This window comes from Crocodylus siamensis, chromosome 4 (assembly GCF_052110815.1).
Source record: "Crocodylus siamensis isolate JL-2025a chromosome 4, ASM5211081v1, whole genome shotgun sequence".
Lineage (NCBI taxonomy): Eukaryota > Metazoa > Chordata > Crocodylia > Crocodylidae > Crocodylus > Crocodylus siamensis.
The window spans coordinates 198,583,473-198,605,154 of NC_143398.1; positions in this window are offsets into that span (position 1 = coordinate 198,583,473).

A 21,682-nucleotide genomic window follows, 5' to 3' on the forward strand; every position below is an offset into this window, starting at 1 on the left:
CGCAATCAACACATTAAAAAAATTAATGCAAGAACCAATTCATACATTAATCATGCACATTAACTCTGATTAATTGACAGCCCTAATATATATGTATTAATTTATTTTACATATAGTATTTAGGTTCATTCTTTAATTGATTCTTTAAAACACTGCATTTAACTTAGTAATAGAATTGAGTTACCTTCTGAAAAGATAAGCATCTTTTCAAGAAACAAACTAGATTTTTAAAAGGACGACTGAGATGAGTAGATTGGATTTCATGAGCTATATATTTTTCATTTTATAAATTAAACATCCTTTGTAATGACAGGAATATCTCTTAAGAAGAGATTTAAGAGAATATCCACATTTCAAGTGGCATTTACCCTTTGTCCTTTGTGCTTTACGATGCACCTGAGATACAGTTATCATTTCATCATGCTTTATTGCTTCCTCTTTTTGAATACACTGAAATGAACTAGCAAGGCAGAAACAGAATTAGGACTTCCATTTAGATACATTAGTCATGCAGGAAGGTAATCAGCTGGTTAGAAATGGTATCATAAACTTGCCTCAATGAAACATATTTACTTTTTCCCCAGAAGTGATCCTGATAGAAAGAAAACTTCAGTGTAGAGGGCAGTGATGATTACTAGGTTTCTCAATATTTGTTCTTTTAAATATTATGCAATAATTGCCTAGTTCAAGTTGCCTAAGTAATGATAATACTATTAGTACATTTAACAAGGGAAAAGGCTTGTCTGAAGTGGAACAAACAGTAAGAGACTGAACCATAGGTATGAATAAGGCAGAACTTAGTGGACAATTATCATTAAAACAGCACAAGCCAGATAAGAGAAAAAGTATTAAGCTGTTATTTTCTCTTGCCTGTCTAAATTTCCTGCGGTCAGGGTTGGGAACAATATTGTTCATTGCCACCCTAATTTAGTATACTGTGTTAAAAAGCCGCTATGTTCTCTCTCAAGAGTGGCTGAATTTCCATGCTGACTGAAGTAATTCCCACATTTTCTGTTCCTTAATTTCTCTCATCTTGCCCTCTTCTGCCTTTATTACTTCCCCAGCTGTTTTCTAACTGGTAGATTCATAGATTCATAGATGTAGGTTTGGAAGGGACCTTGTAGATCTTCTAGTCCAACCCCCTGCCCTGGGCAGGAGAGAAAACTGGGTTCAAATGCCACCAGCCAGGTAAACATCAAGTATCCTCTTAAAGACCCCCAGGGTAGGAGCCATAACCACTTCCCTTGGAAGTTGGTTCCAGATCCTAGCTGCCCTGACTGTGAAGTAGTGCGTTCTAATGTGTAGTCTAAACCTACCCTCTAGTAACTTAAGGCCATTATTCCTCATTACTCCAGAAGGTGCTCAGGGGAACAAGGTCTCTCCCAAACCCCACTGGTCCCCCCTAGTAAGTTTATAGGTGGCCACCAGGTCCCCTTCAGCCTTCTCTTGTGAAGGCTGAGCAGGTTAAGGTCCCATAGCGTCTCCTCGTAGGCCCTGCCCTGCTGTCCCCAGATCATGCAAATGGCCCTCCTTTGGACCCTCTCAATGACATCCATATCCTTACTGAAGTGGAGTGCCCAGAACTGAACACAGTACTCCAGCTGTGACCTGACCAGTGTTGCATAGAGGGGGCAGATCACCTCCTTGGCCCTGCTTGTGATCCATCTGTGAATGCAGGCCAAGGTACAGTTAGCCCTACTGACCGTTTTCTCGCATTGCCAGCCCATGTTCATCTTGGAGTCAGTAATGACTCCAAGATCTCTTTCTTCCACCATGCTTTCAAGAAGGGAGTTCCCTAGCCTATAGGTATGCTGCTGGTTTCTACTGCCCAAGAGCAGCACCCTGCACTTGTCAGTATTGAATCCCATCGTGTTTTCATTTGCCCACCCCTGTAACATGTCCAGGTCCTGCTGTAATCTGTTCTTCTCTTCTAGCATGCCCATCACACCCCAAATCTGGGTGTTGTCTGTGAATTTAAACAGGCTGCTCTTTACCCTGCCATCCAAGTTACTAATAAAGAAATTGAATAGTGCGGGCCCAAGGACCAAGCCCTGGTGGACCCCACTGCCCACTTCCCTCCAGGTCAAAAATGACCCATCCACCACCACTCTGAGTACGAACCCTCAGCCAATTTGCAATCCATCTGACTGTGTAGGCATCAGTGCCACAGTCACCTAGGTTTTTAATGAGAATGGGGTGGTAGACAGTGTCAAAGGCCTTCCTGAAGTCCAGAAAGACTACATCCACCGCAACACCTGAGTCCAGTGATTTTTGTGACCTGATCATAGAAGGCAATCAGGTTGGTCTGACACAACCCGCCCCTAATGAAACCATGCTGGTTGCCCTTGAGCATCATTCCCACTTGCTGGCCCATCACAGGTGTGCTCCTTGATGATCTTCTCAAAGAGCTTCCCCAGGATTGAAGTAAGACTAACAGGCCTATAGTTGCCTGGGTCCTCCCTCTTCCCTTTTTTAAAGATGGGGACCACATTGGCCCTCTTCCAGTCATCCAGCACCTGGCCAGAGCAGCACAAGTGCTCATAAAGCCATGCCATGGGCCCCACGATAACCCCTGCCAATTCCTTCAACATCCTGGGGTGGAGAGCATCTGGACCTGCTGATTTGAACATGTCCAGCCCCTCCAAAACTTCTCTAACCCACTCTTCCTTGACCGTAGACTTGGTGGAGTTTCTCCCAAGTCCATTCTGAATCTTGGTAGAGGAGTCCCGGTCCCTGCACAAGAAAATAGAGGCAAAGAAATTGTTAAAGAGGTCTGCTTTCTCCTCTGGTGCAACCACCAGATTGCCAAGCATATCCTGCAGGGGCTCCACATTACCCGGGACCTTCTTCATTCTCCTTATGTATTTAAAAAAGGACTTTTTGTTATCCTTGATGCTAGCCCTAGTTCCATATCTGCCTTAACTTTCCTAACAGCCCCCCTACAGACCCAAGCAGTAGAGGTATACTCCTCCCTTCTACTGGGTGTATGCCTCCTTTTTGGCAATCAGGCATTCACGAATGCCCTTAGTGAGCCAGGGGGGCTTTGGAGCACTCTTGCCACCTTTGCTTCTTGTTCAGATTGTCACCCCTTGGGCTCTGAGTATCGTCTCCTTAAGGAACGACCACTCATCTTGGGCACCCAGTTCCCTTACTCTCCAGGACCCTAGTGCCTCCCCCACTAATTGCCTCAGCTCATTGAAGTTGGCCCTCTTAAAATCTAAGGCTACTGCCTTGCTGCAGGCCCTTGACACCCTGCAGGAGATAAGAGAGATAGATAGATAGGAGAGACCCTCTAAATTTGGGTATTTCCTAGATGAGGAATTTTTGCACTGTTCTGTGGTCAATGAAACTGACACAAAGTGACTGCATGGTAATCATGCATCTGAGTATATCATGAGGACTAATGTGAGGATGCTGTCAGAAAGGCTTTGTGATGGACAAGGTAACAATAGTTTGTCTGAAGGACCTATAAATTTGTGCATGTCACTGTGAGCTGCATGTGGGCTACCCTACCTTCTGTCAGTCTCACTTGGTCAGATGGCCAGTGACGCCCCCACCCCCCCAGCACGCACAAAACATAGGTTAACATACTTTTTTCTATGAAGTGATGGTTTTACACTAGTGCACAATAATACTTACTTACTTACTTATAACAAATAAAACCAAGACATTCATTTACATTCAAGCAGGAATTAGACTGTGTTTTAAAGAGCATCTAGTTACAAAACATTTTGTGGAAGCATACAATTGCTAAGGCCAACCTTGGAGTTTTGATAGGATTCAAACACAAGGCAGTGTAGCTTCATGTAAATAACTGTACGTTAAGAAGAATGTGCAGCTAAAAGGTGGGGCAATTAGTGGTAATTACCCTCAGGAAAATGAAGCATAGTTAACAATAATTATGGCAGTTTGAAAGTGTTGGCAAATTCCCTTTCTGGTAGAGAAAACTGATGATAAATGCCTATATAAAAGACTTTTTAGAATACTTGCTGAAAAGGTAAGGGCATTTCATCCCCTGTGCCTTACAGAACAATACATTAGAAGTTAATACTTAAACTAGTTTAAAAATAGAAAGTGTCAATTAATTACTTAGGATTATGTCATGCTACTAGAATGAATTTAGGATGTCTCCATAACATTTCATGGAATTCAAGATTTTGTAAACATCACAAACTTTTTTGGAAGTTTGTAAAGTTGGTTTAAGTTTGCAAACATCCTTTTTTATTTAAGGATGATTGATTTTTAAAAATGAAAAGACAATCCCATAAAATTCTAGCTAAAAGGGAGTATGTGGGAATATTAGGGATAGAAGTTCTCTCTTTATGTTCCTGAAACTTAGCGCCTTGTTACAGGTTATTTTTAGGCAGCTCTTGGAGCTCTTAAGCCTGAGGTTGTCTGAACGTTAACATCTTTAAGTGGCTTAAAACACTCATGAGGCAGCTCAAAGTTATACCACTCTATGGCTGGATTGTCTCTGATCCATATAACTCAGCTCCTGTTCCATTAATGTGTGGCCATTCCCCACAGATGTGCTGCCCAAGTTGAAGTCCTCCAGTATCCCAGGATGCAGTGACCTCTCCCCTACCCCCATTCTGTGTAGACACTGTGCCCTTCCCCACAACATCAGCCCACCACTGAACAGGTGCTGTGTGGCTAAGCCGATCCCTTTCTCTCCCTCTCTCTTCCCCCACCACGATTTTCATTCCTGCAGATCCCTCTCAGCACCAGTTGAAAGGTGACTGCAGTGCCTTGTATTTTGCCTAGCAGACTTCTTGCAGCCCCTGCTATCCCCAGTTCCCATAAAAGTTCCTATCTACTTGGTGTGTCCTTCCTCTCCCTCCATTCCCTCAGTGTTGACTAAGCCTTCCCCCAGCTGGACATTCCAAGCCACGCAGCCCAGAGGTTTTAATGAGAGCTCATCCAAACCACACACATGCCCGCACCTAGCGACTGCCAATCCAACCACTCCCAACCCTTTCCAAGCCCACCCCCCTCTCTCATTCTGTTGAGTGCCACCTACACCAATCAGGGACAGGGCAGGGGGGCTGCTTTGCTCAAGTTTTCCCTCTCCGCTGGTGACCTTAGCGAGTATCAGGAGTGTTCAGCCTAGCTGGGAGGCTGAGGTTCCTGGCTGAAGCAGGCAGCATTGCAGACTCATTACGGAGTGAACTGAGATCAGGAAAGTCCCACATGTCCTCTGAACTGCAATCTGCTAAGAGGAGGAAAATGACCCTCCCCCCCCACACACACACCTTTCTCATCCCTAAAGATGTTCCTGGAGAGGGAGAGGGAGAGAAGGGGGTCCAGATTCATGCTAGCTGATGGAAGTAAAATAGTCTTGAAACTTTCCACCTACAGCTCTTAGTCCTGCTCCCTGCCTGCAGTCCAGATCCATTTTCAGTTGCCCTACCCCAGAGCAGCAACTTCCCTGGCAACAGGCTGCCCGCCACCTTACATCAGCCACGCTGCATGTGGATCGGATGCATGGAGCAGGGTGGTGCTTTCTGGGCTTGGAGCTTTTTGCTTAGCAGCAGAAGTGAGGAGTGAGCTGCAAAAAGAACCATAGAGAAGTAGGACTGAAAGGGACCTCCCTGCTCACCACCAGGCCTTTAGTGGCAAGACACAGCTCTGTAGGTAAGGGAAAGCCAGAGAAGGTTTCTAGACTAAAGGAGTGACTGCTCCAAATTCCAAGCTAGCACTAAGCCACTCAACATTTATGTGACTCAAAGTACAACTTGTAACAAGATCCCTAGATTGGCACAAAGAGATTGTGTGTGTGTCTGTGTGTGTGTGTGTGTGTGTGCACACATGTGCACATGGGTACCTATGTGTAAAAATAGTGTACCTGTTTTTTCATTTGGATTTCTCTTCTGCTTTCAGCTTCCCCATCCCCCCTCTCTATATTTGTTTTTGATGAAAAAAGTTGTTCTTGTGTGTTTTTGCATAGTACTGGGAGTAAAAGTGACACTCTTGCAAAAAGTCTTGTTTTGAGATTTACAGTGTGATTTTTTTTTTTTTGAAGAATCACCTAAAGTGGTCGCTTAGATCCTAGGTAAGCTTCCAAACTTCTGCATGCTTTTCTAACCCAATGTTAAACTATAAGCCTTTGGATATCCACAGTAAAAACAAACATAAATTGTGCACAAATCATACTCAGGTGCCACTCACCTCATTGCAATAAGATAAAATCCAATTTTATACTGTTAATTGCGTGATACCTTGCCCTGGCACTTTGTCATGATGTAGTGTCTCTGAAATGCAGTAACTACTTCATAGTTAAGACTACATGCTAATTAACATAGGCTTCATTGTATCTCCTTGTTTCATTGATAACAGATATCTGTTCACATGAGTAAATTACATGACATTTTAAACTAGATTGAATCACTTGGGCTGTCAAATTTTGGATTGCAAGGATGTTTTGTGTCATTCTTTTAAAATCCTGTGGGAAAATAATTTTGTACTTTCCTTCCTACAAGTTACTCTAGGCATTTGTACTGTATAAAAAAAATTAGAGACCTATACTGATAGTAGCAGATGTATTTTGATAATTGTAAACAAACAAAGAAAATGCTAGGAAAATGTTTGAATAGTAAGGAAAATGATAAAATTAAGAAATTCCGAATAGTATATTACTTAGGAAATGAATATGGATTCATCAGACAGGTTCACACACACGTTTATTTAAATTGCTAGTTTTGTAAAGCATCTACTGTACTGCTGAAGTCATACGAAGGAATTGGAATCTGATGCCCTTGTCCTGATGTCAAAGGTATAGTTCAGACTTAACTGTACCTTTGACATATCTCAAATCTCCACCATGCACCTCACTTCAGGTGACATGTCCTGGATGTTCAACTCCCAGATGCAATCACACACTGTTCTCACTCTCAGATTTATGCCTAGAGTACAGGATAATACCGTACGTATGAACCGGGATGGGGTTGGAATTTTGCCAGTCTTCTCTTTGGAAACTGTGACCTGTGAGTGAATATAGTGGTGCAATATAGTAATGCAAAACAAATAGGAACTTCTCAAGGCAAAACAAGAGCACAATGTTTTTAATGCAACCATCTACACACATATCAATCTTGTCTAATGTTTATGTAAGCATTTGTTTGACCAATCTCATTTCCTTCTATGACCAGGTGACCTATCACCTGGACAAAGGAGAAGAGATTGATGTCATATATCTTGACTTCAAAAGAGCTTTTGATCTGGTATCCCATGATCACCTCTTGGCCAAACTGGCCAGTTGTGGCCTTGGCTCCACCACGATCCGCTGGCTGGGAAATTGGCTTCGTGGTCGGACCCAGAGGGTTGTGATTGATGGCAGTCACTCATCATGGTGCCCTGTAACCAGTGGGGTCCCTCAAGGCTCTGTCCTGGGACCCATCCTGTTCAACATCTTCATTAACGATGTGGACATTGGAGTCAGGAGTGGACTGGCCAAGTTCGCCGATGACACCAAACTTTGGGGCAAAGCATCCACGTCAGAAGATAGGCGGGTGATCCACGCTGACCTGGACAAGCTCAGCAAATGGGCAGACGAGAACCTCATGGTGTTTAACACCGAAAAATGCAAGGTTCTCCACCTTGGGAGGAAAAACCTGCAGCATCCTTATAGGCTCGGCAGTGCTACGTTGGTTAGCACTACAGAAAAAAAAGACTTGGGGGTCATCATTGACCACAAGATGAACATGAACCTCCAATGCGATGCTGCGGCTAGTAAAGCGACCAAAATGCTGGCGTGCATCCATAAATGCTTCTCAAGCAAATCCCGGGACGTCATTCTCCCCTTGTACTCGGCCTTAGTGAGGCCGCAGCTGGAGTACTGCGTCCAGTTTTGGGCTCCACAATTCAAAAAGGATGTGGAGAAGCTTGAGAGAGTCCAGAGGAGAGCCACGCGCATGATCAGAGGTCAGGAAAACAGAACTTACGATGACAGCCCTAATGTCTATAATGTCTATGAAATAAGCCTGGATTATCCAGATACTCTCAATTCTGTGGCTGGAGCAAATTCTGCTACCCCCACATAGTCCTTTTTTTTTTCTCCCCAGGGGCTGTGAATTTATCAGTTCCAAAGCTCTTTGATTCCTTAGTCAAGTGAGTTAAGGGCTTAGAAAAAGATTTTCAGTATCTGATTGTCTGTATTATCCTTTAATTATCAGTAAATGGATAGCTATCCAAACTTTTGTACACTTTCCTCTCTACATGCAAACAAACCCATGCCTGAATTAACCTGTAGTAATTGTATAGTAAACAACATATTAAAATCAAACAAGCAGATGTACAAATAATATCCACAAAATAACTAGGTCTTTTCCAAGGCTTTCATTGCCCTTGTTAAACTTTTACTCCACTAACAGAGTCACTTATTTCAATGAGACTGTTTCCAAAGTGTGGCACTAGTCTATGTGAGAGAGAATGTCAGAATTTGACTTTGTCTAACTGGGTCTTAAAAACCTCCACAGATGGAGATTCCACAACCTTTCTGGGTGGACCCATTCCAGTGCTTTATTACCCTCCTCAAGAGAGAGTTTTTCCTAATATCTAACCTGAACTTCCCTTGCTGCAACCTGACATCATTGCTCCTTGTTCTGTTATCTGCCACCACTGAGAACAGTCCAGCTCCATCCTCTTTGGAATGACTCCAGGTAGTTGAAATCTGCTATTAAATCCCCCTCAGTCTTCTCATCTCCACACTAAATAAGCCCAGTGCCCTCAGCCTCTCCTCAGAAGTCATGTGCTGTTAGTAAAGTTTCTTTAAAATACAGTCAGCTCTCCCGGACTCCTTTCCCCCCTCAAACTGGCCTTCCAAGGGATCCTGCCCATCAGTTCCCTGAATGAGCTGAAGTCTGCTTTTCTGCATCACCTAAATACAAATTTCCCTTACCCATCATTTCCTTTCCAAGCCAAAGACTATTTATACATACAGTCAAAGTAGGGAGCAAAGAAAATGGAATGAGAAAGGAAGAAAGTTATTGATGCGAGTGGGTGATGTACATTCTGCTGCTGTGCATTTGTCTTTATAACAGGAAATCATTTATCTACATTGGGAGGTTTATTTTGTGCATTGAGTAAAGGTGTCATTAGGACTCAGAAGGTCAGCAGCACACCTGTTTCTGAGGCCACTTTGTGTTCAGTCAATAGACAGCAAAAACCAAAATGCTAGCCCTGAAATCCAATATTATATGCCCTAGATGAATTGTACCATTCTCTTCCATTGAGCAAACATTTAAGTCAACTTACATAATTCTGGTAAATATTGATTACCTTGTATTACAGCATTTTTCATCAAGCTTATCTAAGCCTGGCAGATAGCATGTGAGTGATAAAAGACCTAAGCTTTGGAATTGGATACTTCTGTTCCAAAGAAAATAGATCTATCCCAAGAGAACTATGACACGGTGGGTGAAGATATCTTTAGTCCTTACAGGAGCATGATTGTAGGGTAGAGGTGATGTTCTCAAAGGCTCCTAAGTGACTAAGAAGCCCAAGTCTAATCCTCTAAAGTCACTTAAGCACTTAGGAACTTCCCATTTTCTTTGCTCCCCATCTTGACTCAATGAAAAACAAATGCTTTGGCACTTTTGGAAATGTTATCCCCACATTTAATTTCAATCGTTTTCCAGAGTTTTGGGCAGTGGTGAACTAAGGGGGCAAGGAAGTGCCCAAATCATCCCCTTGCCACCCCCCATCAAAGTTTCTGTGTTATGCAGGCACAGCCCCATGGCACCAAGCTATAGAAGCCAGGCAACTCTGCTCCACAGTGTTTGGAGGAGGTAGCAGAATGGCTCCACTCCTCACCTTCCCTAGATATTCTACTGGGAGAAAACAGGGCTCAAGGGACAGCCCCAGTGACTGTGACTGCTAACAGGCAGGCTCACCACACGCATTGGCTGCAGGAACCCCATACATCAAGATGTCTATGGAGGCTGGGGTATGGAAATTCACCTCCTATGGCAAAAATCTGGGGGAACAGGGTGCCATTCTGTTCTCTCTCTTACACTATGGGGGCTGAGCTGCCCAGCACCTATGTCTGGGTGGTGTGGGGCTGGTCTTGTATAGCAAAAAATTTTGGGGGTGGGGAGAAAAGGATTCAGGTGCCCCTGCTGTGGACAGTGTGCAGCAAGCTTGCTCCTTGACCGTAGCACCTTGTGACCATGCTATCAAAGCAGCAGCAGCTGCTGCCACCAGAGTGCAGAAGGATCTGGGACAGGTAAGACTCTCCCTGGTCTCCATTGGCCAGCGGTCTACCTAGGGCACTGCAGGAGCTTGCTACACCTGTGGTTTGGGCTCAACATTTAGGCAATTTGGAATTAAATTAATAAAATTAAATGAATCATTTTATGGATTTTGTTACAGTTTTTAAAGGGATACTGTCAACAACATAATACCCACTCAGTTTTTTTTTTAAATGTATTAAGAGTAGTTTCTAGTTTTACAGCTGGCCCTGACTTCCTGCCAGGTCAAGTTGTTTTAAAGTCACATTTTCTTTTTTCTTTAAAGGTGGGATTTTCTAAAGTATCAAGTCATGGCCTAATTCTGTTCCCACTAAAGCCAATAATAAAATTCTTATTGACTCCAGTGGGAGAAGGACTGGGCCTGGAGTCAGAATACTGTTATACTGACCCACTGTTAATTAAATACAGCCAAGAGGTTTCTCAAGGCATCTGGAAGAGAGAACTTGCTGGCTGGAAAGAATAAAAAAGCTGGAGTTACTCTGTGAATGCAGACATTTTACTGAAAACAAGAGACAGTAGAGAAAAATGTGAGTTCTGTTTATATAGAAATTAGGGAAATGTTACCCAGGGACTGACTAAATGCAGTGAATGATGAAATCCATCTCTTCTCCATGCGACACGTCTTCTTAATTAGGGCCTTGTTACACTTTCATTTTAGGAGCTCTTAACCCCTTGATTTTCCACACATTAACATCAGGAACTAGTTTTAAGCAGACTTTAGGCAGCTTAAAGTTACATCAGTTCTGGACAGGTTTATTTCTGATCCATGTTACACAGCTCGTGTTCCATTAATGTGTGACTATTCCCTACAGAGGACCTGCCCAAGTTTCATAGTTTCTAGGGTCGGAAGGGACCTGAGTAGATCACCTAGTCCGACCCCCTGCCATGGCAGGAAACAGTACTGGGGTCAAATGACCCCAGCAAGGTGTTCATCTAGCCTCCTCTTAAAAACCCCCAGGGTAGGAGCCTGCACCACTTCTCTTGGAAGTTGGTTCCAGACCCTAGCCGCCCTGACCGTGAAGTAGCACTTCCTGATATCCAGCCTAAATCTACCCTCCGCCAGCCTGTGACCGTTATTCCTGGTCACTCCTGGTGGTGCTCAGGGGAACAGGGACTCCCCCAATGCCTGCTGATCCCCCCTGACTAGTTTATAACAGGCCACTAGATCCCCCCTCAGCCTTCTCTTTTGGAGGCTGAACAAGCTCAGGTCCCGTAGCTTCTCCTCATAGGGCCTGCCCTGCTGTCCCCTGATCATGTGAGTGGCCCTCCTCTGGACCCTCTCCATGTTGTCCACATCCCTCTTGAAGTGTGGCACCCAGAACTGGACGCAGTACTCCAACTACAGCCTGACCAGTGCTGTATAGAGGGGGAGAATCACCTGCTTGGACCTGCTCGAGATGCATCTGTGGATGGTCCGTACAAGGTACGGTTGGCCTTCCTGACTGCCTCCCCACACTGCCGGCCCATGTTCATCTTGGAGTCAATGATGACTCCAAGATCCTTTTCCGCCTCTGTGCTGACAAGAGGGGAGTTCCCCAACCTGTAGGTATGGTGTCGGTTGTTCTTCCCGAGGTGCATCACTTTGCACTTGTCTGTGTTGAATCCCATCCTATTCACATCTGCCTATCCTTGTAGCCTGTCTAGGTCTGATTGTAGTCTGTTGCTTCCTTCTAGCGTGCCCACATCCCCCCACATCTTAGTGTCATCAGCAAATTTGAACAGGGTGCTTTTTACCCCCTCGTCCAAATCACTGATGAAGATGTTGAACAGCGCGGGCCCAAGGACTGAGCCCTGTGGAACCACTGCCCATGTCCTTCCATGTTGAGAAGGACACATCCACTACCACTGGGTCTGGCCCTCCAGCCAGTTGGTGACCCATTTGACTGTGTGGGTGTCGACACCGCAGTCCCCCAGTTTCTTGATGAGAACGGGGTGAGAGACAGTGTCAAAAACCTTCCGGAAGTCCAGGAAGACTATATCCACTGCTACCCCTGCATCTAATGATTTGGTGATCTGATCATAAAAGGCCACCAGGTTGGTCTGACAGGACCTGCCACTGATGAACCCATGTTGGTTGCCCCTAAGCATGCAGTCCCCTGCTGGCCCCTCATGGATGTGTGTCAGAATAAATTTCTCAAACAGCTTGCCTAGGATTGAGGTAAGACTAACTGGCCTATAATTTTCCGGGTCCTCCTTCTTCCCCTTTTTGAAGATGGGAACCATGTTGGCCCTCTTCAAGTCCTCTGGCACCACACCGCAGCACCACGAGTACTCGTACAGCCATGCCAGGGTTCCTGCAATGACCTTGGCCAATTCCTTTAGAACTCTAGGGTGGAGATCATCCAGACCGGCTAACTTAAATATGTCCAGTCCCTCCAGAAGTTCCCTAACTAGTTCCTCACTAAGCCTTGGCCCAGATGTGCCTCCCCTGGGGCCCAAGGGGGGCCCAGCAGGGAGGTGACTGTTCTGGTCCCTACTTAGGAAGATGGAGGCAAAGAAATCGTTAAACATGTTAGCTTTGTTGTCTGGTGTGACGACCAAATTTCCCAACGTGTCCTGCAGGGGCCCCACATTACCCGGAACCTTCTTTTTACCCCCTATGTATTTAAAGAAGGACTTCTTATTGTCCTTAATCTGGGAAGCTAGCCCTAATTCCATCTCTGCCTTGGCCTTCCTGACCGCCCCCCTACATCCTCAAGCGACTGCAGTATAGTCATCCCTGGCAATGTCCCCTGGGTGTATGCCACCCTTTTAGCAAGGAGACATTCCCGGATGCTTCTGGTGAGCCATGGAGGCTTGTGTGCCCTCCTGCTCCCTTTGATCCTCATTGGGATTACCTTCCTTTGGGCTTGGAGGATCGTCTCCTTAAGGAGCGACCACTCTCCTTGGACACCTGGCTCCCCTTCCCTCTGGAACCTCAGCTCTTCCCCAACTATCCTCCTCAGCTCATTGAAGTTTGCCCTCCTGAAATCTAGGGCTGCTGCCTTACTGCAGGCCTTTGCCACCTTGTGCTGGATGGTGAATTCCAGCAGGCAACGATCACTGTCACCCAGGTGGTCGAGTGCCCACAGGCCCCTCACCAGGTCATCACCCACGGCCAGCACTAGGTCCAACAAGGCATCTCCCCTGGTGGGGCTGTGCACCTCCTGGGTTAGATGGAGGTCCTGCACTCTGTCTAAGAACCTACGTGAGTGGTCAGACCTGGCTGACTGCTCTTCCCAGCCATGCTGTTAAGGTGGCAGAAAGCTTTAAGCCTTAAGGCGCAACTGCTCCCAACTCAGCTAGCTCTAACACCAATCACCATTTGAGTAGTTCAAAGTGCAACATGTAACAAGGCCCTTAGGTCTGGGTACAAAACTACAACAACTTTGAGTCTAGTTGGAATCTGCTCTCCAATAGGCTGGACCAAAAAACTAAATCCAAATACCTCTGCCTTGTCTGAGATGCTTGAAATTTGGATTTGAAGTTTAGATTTGCAGTCTTTCTCTGGGGGGTAATATATCCATCTAATTTACCTATCCATGTGGCTTTTCAAAACAGCAGTCCAAATTATAATAAGCAATGTATCTCAAGCTACTGGAACCAAGGAAAATATACTGACTGCCAAGGTATTACAGGTAAAAATAAAACATGTTGAATTTTCATTAGTCAGATTACTAGAATAGCTAAACCTTCACCACAAACTATTATAATGGGGAAAGGATTTCTAACTTACAGTGGTTAGTTTTTCAGGCTCAAGAGCTTTTTGATGCAGATATGCCAAAGAGTTGCTTGAACTTCTAAGTAAATACTCTTTAATAGTGTGACTTTCTGGATGATAGTATGATTATTCAAATGCAAGAGAATTACTTCTCTTCTTGGTAGTATATTTATATTGCCTGTATTTGGCATAATGAATGAGTCTGTTGCAAGGTGCTAGAAAAGGATTCATTGGTTTTGGTCAAGGGGGATTATATAGCTAAGACATAACAGCTGGCATGCTAGTAAACAGGCTGTGTTCTGTGTTGATAATGCATTTCAGGTGCATAGAATCAATGAGTCGGAAGATCATCAAGTCCAACCCCCTGCCGTGGGCAGGAAGGAGCACTGGGGGGTGGCAGGGGTCATAAGACCCCAGCCAGGTGTCTATCCAGTCTCCTCTTGAAGATTTCCAGGGAAGGTGAGAGCATCACCTTTCTGGGAAGCCTATCCCAGGCTCTGGCCACCCTTACAGTGAAGTAGTTCTTCCTAATATCTAACCTAAACCAATCCTCCCTCAGCTTGTGGCCATTGTTCCTAGTGACTCCAAGGCAGGCCCTGGTGAACAGACTTTCCCCGATCCCTGCTGGTGGCCCCTGATAAGGTTGTAGGCAGCCACAAGATCCCCCCTCAGTCTCCTCTTGCGGAGACTAAAGAGATTCAGGTCCCTCAGCCTCTTCTCATAGGGCTGGCCACGGAGGCCTCCAACCATATGAGTGGCCCTCCTCTGGACCTTCTCCAGGTTCTCCACATCCCTCTTAAAGTGCGGCGCCCAGAACTGGACACAGGACTCCAGCTGCGGCCTGACCAGCGCCACATAGAGGGGGAGCAAGACCTCTCAGGCATGAATGGCCTGGAAAGCATAATCCCAATGTCACTTTTTCTTGCCCTTTGGCCCCTGGAGCATAGGTTGTTATTATTGTTTCCTTTCTTTTTTAGGATTCTCACCTCTTCTGTTCTTAAGAAACAGTCCTGCTCTGTGTGTGTGTGTGTGCATATATATATATATATATATATGTGTGTGTGTGTGTGTGTGTGTGTGTGTGTGTGCATATATATATATGTGTGTGTGTGTGTGTGTGTCCAGCTTTCAGTAGAATGCAACTGTAGAGCTACAGAAACATCAGCTCTGGGAGATGACTTCCTGCAGCTGAATAAAAATGGCTACATGGCTGGGAAGGAAAAAAAGCTTCTTCAAGTTTGCTCATGTTCCAACTGAAGGCCATACTGTCTACTGCCAGGCCTATATTGCCATGGCACTGCATTCACCCATTCTCTCCTGTTGCCTGCAAACTCTGGTGACACTCCCCTCATACTTTATCTGTTCTCCCTGTGGCCTTCACTGTTAGTTCTGGGGATAGAAATTTCCCTCTTAAGCTTCAGTTCCCTTTCCAAGATTCTGGATCTACCTCAGAATGGAGGATGAAACACTTGCTTACATGATCTGGGCCTCCTTAACTAATCACTCTGCTTCTTTATTAGGCTGATCAGTGTGAACAATACAAATTGTGCTCTACTGCTCTGAAGCATGTGTTACTTTGTAAATGTGTATGTGTGTATGAACACAGCCATTTTCTCCCATCACTAATCAGAGAAAAATAAGTGCATTAAGTAAAATGTAGGAAGCCAAGATGCTGTAGTAACTACCTTAATACTTTAATCTCATGAACTTACATGTATACTATCCCTTTTTGTATGTTCTGTCCTTAGCAGGTCTGGGAATTCAAGTGCAACATACTCAAAACTAAAAAATGTCCTGGACTTTACACATGATGGGGGGGGGGGGGGGGTTGGGAAGGGACGGGGGCACTCTTAGAAGGACTCTGTTTCAGGAAGATGTCTCTGATCAAGACAGCACTTAAGTCAGTTTATTGTGCATGGCTTGTCTTACACAGTCACTAGATGTATAACATGGTGACTTTTGAAAGTAAATGTTGGTTCATTTAAATATTTTTATCTGGGAGAAGAGTCTATAAATCTCTTTAGGATCCCTCTGAATAAAAGGATGAACCTCCTCAGTATTACCTAACAATGATGTTCCCTGAAGCCCTCCATTTAGACTGTGAAAGTCTTTCTCCTCCTATTTTACCATCCCTGAGGCAGCTGCCACATTGCTTCCCCTTTCCCTCCCTGCATAATGGTATTTAAACGACACAGGCATTCCCAGAAGACAGGAGCTTGAGCTCTTACCGAGATCTGAATTCAAAGCAAACACAGAGGCAATAATCCCTAAGCTTTGAGGTGGTGCTGTTAAGTATGGCACATAATGCAAAGAATTTCAGCTCTTCACTGCTCCTTCCATTTAGAAGCACCAAAACATTTTGCTTGAAGCAATAAATGCCATTTAAAGAATTATTAGGGTTTTATATGTTCTGTTTGGCAAAGAGGATTAATTCTTCTTCCTACTCAGTTTCCACTCAGTCAATAAATCAAGTGACATTAAGCAAGTTTTGGTCTTTACTGTCTAGTTGAAAGGAAAAAAGAGATTTCTCTCTGTTTCTTTTTTAATATTATGCCTAGATGCTTAATGCAAAAATAATTTAAAGCAATTGTAATTGAAGCATTTCAGGGGTTTTCTTTTTTGTTATATGGCTTGAGTGACTTTCCTGCATCTGGCTTTTCCCAACCGATGCTTCTTTGGCATCACAATTAGTGTCTAATTTATTTAGGACTTGATTTTTACAAAATGTCTCCAGAGGTATGTAAGCTGTTTTAAAATCAACAAGCTGTAAGTGACTTGGGGTTTCATCCAGGTTCATAGCTAATAGACTGATTGCTGTTATCATATTAATCACTATTGGAATTGTCTCTATTGTTTATGAGGCCAGGGGCTAAACTAGTTTTACTAAGCAGGATCAAAATTCACCTTATAGACTAACTGAATCAGAGACTAGGGCTGTGTGAAACAGCACTGTTCCATTTTGCCTTGAGTTTCGATTGTTTGAGGGAACAGGGTTTTGCCTCGAATTTCATTTTGAGTCAAACCAGCTGTTCCATTCCCTTCCATCAAAACAGAAAACCTATTGCAATGCTGTTTTGAGTTTTGCTAGCCAGCTGGGCTGACTTCGCATCCCCATCACTAGATCCCACTGGGGGTGGAACACTGCCCAGCAGGGCTGCTTCCCAGTCCTCTGTGTTACATTGTGCTGGGGGTAGAAGGCAGCCCTGTTGGGCTGCTTCCCAGTTCCCTGCACTACATCATGCCAGGGGTGGGAGGCAGCCCATCTATGTAGCACAGGGGATGGGAAAGCAGCCCAGCTGGGCTTCCTTGCTGTCCCCTGCCAGATCTTGCACTGGGGATGTGAAGTCAGCCCAGCTGGACTGGCTTCCCATCCCAAGCCTATGGTTGAAACGTTTCAACTTTCTAAATGTTTTGACCAGCCTTGTTTTGTTTCAAGGCTATTTCGATGACCTTTGCTTCATTCCAATTTTAATGTTTCAACCTCAAAATTGGTTGAAACAGTGTCAGAATGAAACAGAAGGTGAAATTTTGCACAGCCCTGTCAGAGATGCATAAGCTTTTGTGACCAAGAGCTCACTTCCTCCCATGCTATGAATGTTACTTCTGATGAAATGAGCTCTTGCTCATGCAAGTGCATGCACCTCTACTTCAGTCAGTCTGTAAGGTGCATGTTTACCCTGCCTAATGCCTGACTTCAGAGTAACACAGCTAACTACCTGCATATATTCTTACCAGTATGTGTAATCACTGGAAGAGCTTGACACTACTCCCATTTTCTGGAAAATTTGATTTCAGTTTCTAGGATTATTACAGCCTCATTTCATGCCCATTTCAGTAAATGGAGGTCTTCCAAACATTTAACCAGTACCTTTCATGACTTTGTTTTACTTAAGACACTTTCCCTTTTCTTTTTTTCTTTTTCTTTTTTTAAGTCTTATATTTTTACTTTATATTTCTTTGCTTTTTGGATTAAATTAGGCGAGGACCCTCCCAGTAGAAGGTTCACTTCTGATAAAAATCCAAAAGTTGGGATCTGTAAAACATCTTTCAGCTGGCTGTTGCACATGAATTACTTCAAAATCAACTTCAGTCATGGAAGGTAGTTAGCTGTGTTAGTCTGAAGTTAGGCAGAGGATATGGCAATATAGCACTTGTTCAGACAGGCATGAACTTTTGTAACATTCAGCCTATTTAATCAGATGCTATGTATGGAATTGCATAAAGTCTGATGAAGTAGGCTATAGACTACAAAAGCTCATTCCCCTCTGAATCAATTAACCTATTATGTACCACCCTGCCTTGTCTTCTGCTTAACCTCAGTTATCTGAATCTTGGTATCTTGAATCTTCCCTTTCTGTTCCCAGGGTACGGAAAGGTATAAAAGGGAAAACTAAAATGACTAAAGGAGTTGCAGAAGAAAAGACTGAGCCTCCGTTTATTTTAATCTCAAAACCTAGTCTGAAGCAGGCCCAAATGTGAGGGTTGTGATATATTTATTATATGTGTAGGCAGTTATTGCTTCTTATACTGTGTACAGTGCCTTTAAATCTCTAAGTATTCTCCTGTCTGTAGAGACAGGTAGACATTTTAAGAAGCGTAGTTGTTGTTGCTTATCTAAGGTAGAAACATACATTGTGCTTTCCTCTAGGGAATTCTCTTTCAGTTTTTTCATGTTGTTCCCCCAACTCTAAATAAGTGTAATAGAAAATGAAAGTATTGTTTGATCTTTTTCGGTATGGAAAAACAGTACCGAGATTATTTTAGCTCATCCAGTTCATCCATGCCTAGTGAAATTCAGTCCCTTTAACAGATTTTGGTAGTTTAATCTGTTTCTTATCCCACCAGGTCTTCCAAATAGAAAAATCCTAACAATAGATCTTCCTTGAGCCTTTCAAGTGATCCTTGTGAAACACTTTTATTTGCAGTGTAATGTGAACTATTGGGTATTATTGTTAAGGGCTGCTTCAGTCCTAGCTGGATTTCAGTTCAACATTGAGTTTGAAGAATAACATATTTCACTCCACATCATTTGTTCCTATATGAAGAACAGCCTTTGAAATATTTCTTTCTTCATCTCTTTTTTTTGTTTAGCTAGAAGGATTGGCACTGGAAAAGCTCATTTAATAAAATAAGCAGTCTCAAAATGACAGGTGACAAAGCAAATGCTTTAAAATGAACATCAACAACACTCTCTAGTTATCCAGGTAGTAATGTTAGGTATATTCAAGGAGTGCTGGAATTGTTGGAGTCAAGTTCCCATGTAATTATATTGCAGATAGGCTATGCTGACTGCAGCATCCTAGCCAAATAATAGGACATTTTGCCAAGAAAATAAACTTCACTTAACTTCTCTGTAGCTTCACTTCTCCCTCTGTAAATCAGGGAAATTCTTTTTATGATAGTAAAATCTGAGAATAGATAGGATTTTATATATTCGTAATCATATATACAGTAGGGAAGTCAGTTGTGATATCTTGTTTCTCAGATTAGGAAACTAAGTGTTAGAAAAGTAAAGTTTCCAGGATGACACTGTGAACTGGTCAGGGGCCTAGCAGACTGGTGACTATGGTTTTAATTATAGTTCTGATACTGATTTTGAGCAAAGCAGTGAACAAGTCACTAAATCTTTCTAAGATATCAAGTTTCCTCAGTTGTAAAGAGGGAGGTCATGATGATTGCAGCATCTCAAGAGCTGTACTAAAAATGGTTTGATTCAGCTTCAAATTAACCTGGTGTCTGCAGGCATAGACTTCCTGGGATCTTACAGCTGGGAACAGGGCTGCTTTGCTCTGTTGGAGCATAGCCCAGGGCTGCACAGCATCCTGGGATGCTGGAGGTCTATGAATTAAGTTGCACTAGGAGGGGATTTAGGATAGAAGTTCTATAAACCAATTTGACCTAAATCAGTTAAGTCTGATACTACATTTAACCAGGTTTATCTTAAACCAGTTTTGATCATTTTGAAAGTGATTTAAGTGCACTGAACTTCTGTTCTGTTACAGGTTTAAACCAGTTTCTGATCATTTAAACAGGTTTATGTGTAACTTCTGTCCCTAGCCCTAGGATGTAAATATTACCTTTCTGTACTAAGAATGTTTTGAACTAAGGCCAACACTTGTGAAATGCGGTATGACTGCAAATCATTAAGAGCTGTCACTGACAGAACTGAGTTTAGAATTCCATACCAATTACTTCTTAATTAAATCAATTGGTATGTGATCATTTGACTGTATCACCAATTTTGTTCCTCTTTCAGCAAATATTTCTAAATACAGATGCATGGGGGTTTTTTGGTTTTGGGGGGTTTTTTTGGTAAAAATGTGAAAGCAATTCATGAGGAAAATATACTTTGCTGAAATCTGAAAGAATTTCACAATCTTGTAAAATTGCTCTAAATTCTATTTCACAAGCAAGAAAACAATTTTGCAGAAAAAAATGCATTATGGAAATTTTACTCGGTTCTTAAACTGATAATGCACAAGTGTTCATTTTTTCATGATGACTTCCTGTGTAAGAATCTGTTAGTATGTGTAAACACAAGGCTTTCATAGCAACATAGGTTCATATAGGTTTTTAGTAGCCACACCTCTTGAACCTAGTTTTGAAACTATCGCATTGACATTTTTAATACAAATATTGTCTGAGTTTCAGGGCAATGGTAAATTATGGTAATGATAAACTAGTTTCTGAGATTGTGTTATATTACTCTAAAATAAAAGGTCTGATTTAGGCAGACAAACTTTAGTGATTTCTAAATTCCATCATCTTAAAAAAAGGCATAGCTTTACAGGCATGTCTGTCTTTTGAAAAGAATTAGTGCTTCTCTCAATATTTTCATACTGTGACAAAATCACAATGTTACACTATTTTCCCCACAAAATAGTTCGTTAAGAATCATATTTTTGTGGTCAGGACTTTCAGAATTAAAATAGGCTCTAAAGTTTCAGACAGCCCCTTAGGCCTAATTAGATGCCTATTTCTTTCTCTTCTAGTGACCAAAACCAGTTCTAATATAAACTGTCCTTTAACAACCTAAGGCTGGTATTGCTGGAATGGCTTAGTAAACTAATGAATATGCACTGCCAGCTGATATGTCTGCTGTGTTGAACTTAGTGTTTCCAATGCTGCCAGCGATCTAATCATTTAACAGAAAAGTCAAAGGGCAGCAGTTTTTATGCATTGAGTCTCATACCATACAACAAGGCTCATTGTTTATAGTCATCTACTTGGATGTGAAGTGTCTTTAAAAGATTTCCAACCAACCATTTTGGAAGTGCTTGTTAAACATATGTTCTTCTATAGTCTATAAATATTGAATATTTAACCTATTACACTGTTCTCTGTAGGATGATGGATGTCTCAATTTTGTTAGATCCTCTTGGGTGTAATGTGCACAACAGTATCTTAACTATATATTTTAGCAAAAGATTGATAACCTGCTTGTCAGTTGATCATAATGAGCTTATTAACAATTTTTTGACAGCTACTGGTACACAAACTTCTTAAAATTCATCTAAGTATTTTTTTTTAATTAGACTAAATAATATTTGAGTCAGGTCTCTGAAACTGCTGTCTGAATACTTACACCCACCTTGAAACTTGTGTTCCTAGGCTCCTCTTTAAAAGCTTCAGCCTCAGTATTGTGTCATAGCATATTAGCAATAAGTATTATTGTGGTAAAACATAAGACCTCTGTCTTGGATATGCTCTAAATATTCCTTTAAACGTTCCAGGA